General features: G+C 50.8%; 1 protein-coding gene across 7 annotated transcripts in view; it reads right to left on the reverse strand.

Annotated features, from left to right (window-relative positions):
* PPM1B (protein phosphatase, Mg2+/Mn2+ dependent 1B) overlaps window positions 1–516 on the reverse strand; it is a 69,520-nt gene extending 69,004 nt beyond the window's left edge. For 6 of the 7 annotated variants that reach the window (XM_023747275.1, XM_023747287.1, XM_014447698.2 and 3 more), the window contains exon 1: window positions 30–516. The gene's annotated coding sequence lies outside the window, so the exon portion shown is untranslated. The remainder of the gene's footprint in view (window positions 1–29) is intronic. The other variant, XM_006083407.3, reaches the window with a different exon arrangement.
* Window positions 517–3,227: the final 2,711 nt, after the last annotated feature.

Below are 3,227 nucleotides of genomic sequence, written 5' to 3' on the forward strand. Positions count from 1 at the left end.
CCCCCGCGCAGGACGCCGAGCGGCCTTACCTGAAGCGAAGAAGGAAGGCGAGGTCTAGGGCGTCCGCTAGCGCCGCCGCAGAGCCCCGCTGCTGTGCTCAGCCCAGGCTTCCCACGGAGGCGCGACCTTGCTTCAAGCCGCCGCTTCCCCCTCGGGGTCTCGGCCACCGCCTCCGACAACTCCGGAGCTGTTTACACCGTCGGGCCCCGCACGCCGCCGCCGCTGCCGCCTTTTCTCCACCCTAGCGCCGTTGCCGACTCGGCCGCCGCCACCTCCTCCGCCGCAGCCTCGTCTCTCTGGAGCATCTTCCAACCACCAAACCCTGAGAAACAAGAGACTCCAACCGCGCCGGCAGGAAACTCCCCCGCAACTGCCAGGGGGACCAGGCGGTCAGAGCACCGGCGGCTTTTCCGCCATTGAGCAGCAGCCGCTCCGCTCCTTCTACAACCCCCCTCCCCTCATCTGGTCCTTCCCCGCCCCTAGGCGGGCCCCGCCCCCAGTTCCCTCCTATTGGGACGCCGCGCGGCCTCTCGCTGTCCTCGGTTTGCTGAGCAGGTCGTCAATCACCGCTCTACCGCCCACTCCGGCTGCCCCTTGTACCTCGGTACTGAGTTTTCCCCGCCTACAATATTTCCATTGGGCATCGGGGACCACCTTCAATTGGCAAGGTCAACTATCCATCAAACACCGCCCACTGAGTGAGACCCAACCCTTTCTTACCATTTACTTCATTCAGTCCCGCCTCTGCTATACCTCCCGGACCTCAGGGACCAACCCAGCCTGCCAGCCATAAGTAGAAACCGCCGTCAATCAAAAAACACCCACCTGCGCTCCGCCTCGCAAAGCCGAGCCAGAGCGACTCCCTTTTCTTATTGGTCGAAAGGGTGGCCCGATCCCTTCGTCATTGGCTTTCTCTGTGTGTCCGTCACTGAACCAATTTCCAAGTCCGTCACACCGGCTTTTTTTAAATGAACGCGCAAAAGGCGGGCAAGTACCCGAAAAGCGATTGGCTAGTCTTTGAAAATGGTCAAGCCCATTGAGTCTGTGCGGATCCTTCCAGTTCTACGAGGACCATGCCCCTCTGCTTTTGACCTCTAAGCCTCGAGTAAAACTAGCGCCATATAGGAGCCAACGGGCTGGCCAGTTATAGGTATGGAGGCCTAGTCCCACCCGGAATTGCAGAGGGTTGGCCGCTGATTGGCTAACAAAGTCTGCTAGGCCCTCATTGGCGGTTATAAACGCCTTTCTTAGACGCGGAGTCGGGAAGGGATGGCGCAGACGAGGACAAGAAGCGGTCTGGGGAGTGGCAGTTGTTTTGCTTCAGCCAGCGGGTGGGGCGCACCCGTGAGGGGGAGACTCGGCAGGCCGGGTTCTGGGGGAGGTGTTGCGGGGAGGGGAAAAGCCCGGATGTGCCCTAACAATGAAATCATCGCGGACCAATCAGAGCAGCTGAGCTGTGATACCTGCCGGACCTGTCCCCAGAAAGGGAAGGGAACAGCTAGTGAGCGGGAAACTGGGGTATCAGGCCAACAGGCGACGTGTGACAATGGGATAGGTGACCCCTTCGGGAGGATTCTGTGGTGTGCGTGGTCATTTTTATGACTTCTAAGCCCGCACTGCCTGGCATTTAGGCCTTGGCATTTCTGTGTTTCATTCCTCAGTCAACACTGAGTTTGGAAAACTTTCAGCCTATCCTGGATACTCACTCGTTCATGCCACAGTTATTTAGCGTCTCCTGTTTGCCAGGCCCTGTACGTAGAGCTAGAGGTACAAAAATAAGTTAGGCGATCCCAGTATAAGATGATAGGTGCTATAATTGAAACGTGCAAGGGAGGGTGACGGCATAAAGGACCGTCCCTGTGGGTGGGTTCACCGAGGGTGGCTTCACACAGGTACAGGCCGAGTCTAGAATGAATGACTCAATAGGCAGGTAGAGGAACTGGACATGATTCCTCCAGCAATTCAATTAGACTAAAAGGAACTGTCAGGTTAATTCCCCCCAAAAAGAGACAAAACTAAAGTGTAACGAAGGCATTCTCATAGTTTAGGATAATTTTTTTAATAATGAAAATGCCCTGAAAGAGGAGTCTAACCTTATTCATTCTTTTTTTTTTAATTTAATTTTACTGTTTAAAGCAGCGGTTCTCAACCTGTGGGTCGCGACCCCTTTGGCGGTTGAACGACCCTTTCACAGGGGTCGCCTAAGACCATCCTGCATATCAGATAATTACATTACAAGTCATAACAGTAGCAACATTACAGTTATGAAGTAGCAACAAAAATAATTTTATGGTTGGGTTACAACATGAGGAACTGTATTTAAAGGGCCAGAAGGTTGAGAACCACTGGTTTAAAGTATTACAAAGAGTAGTACATATGTCTCCACCTTATTCATTCTTTTGTGTAAATTGGTTTGGGCAGAGAATGTAAACGGAGACACAAGAGCGTGCCATTCAGTTTAGGGGATGTGGATGTTTTGGGGAGAAGGGCAACTTTAGGAATAGGACAGTTGCCCAGGCCAAGGCAATGTCACGATTCAGATTTTTTGGTCTACCCCTCAAGCTTGGATAAGGACAGTGATTTTAACAGCATGATAGCTACACCACCAACGTTAAAACCACCTAGGTCCACTCACAGCTATAATATTATGGACGCTGGGGACAATACTTTGAAAGGTGAATTTTAAAATAAATCCCCAGGTGTTTTTTGTGTACACCACTGATTGAGACCCTCTAGCATGGGTAATGGAGGCACCATAAACTAAAATTCAGTGTCCCCACTACTTGCAAGTTGGAAGGGAAAATAATGAAGAAGAAGTAGAACCGTTTAGATTTTATCTTTGTCCCCTTTATTATAGGATCATATGGTTCTCAGGAAGTTTCCTCAAATGACCTATAGGATAAAATTTCTGAAAGCACACTCCTTTGCCTGACATACTTCATATAGAGGGAAGGGAGTTTGGGACTCCAGCTTTCAAAATAGGAACCTAAAGAGCATAGGAGCAGGGACATCTGGGGACTCTTGTCTTGAGAATATCTCAGAAGGGCACCATAGAAGCTTCTTGGTCTCCTTGATTTCCTTCTCACTTTCCCTTAAGTGATCTCAAAACTAACACAAAACCCAACCATTTAGATGGGCTAATGATTGTACATCATTCATTCAACTGCTAAACAAAAAACCAAACAAAACCATTGAATATTTTTCTAGGTGTTGAGAATACAACAGGG

Source organism: Myotis lucifugus, unplaced genomic scaffold, assembly GCF_000147115.1.
Source record: "Myotis lucifugus unplaced genomic scaffold, Myoluc2.0 scaffold_6, whole genome shotgun sequence".
Taxonomy (NCBI): domain Eukaryota; kingdom Metazoa; phylum Chordata; class Mammalia; order Chiroptera; family Vespertilionidae; genus Myotis; species Myotis lucifugus.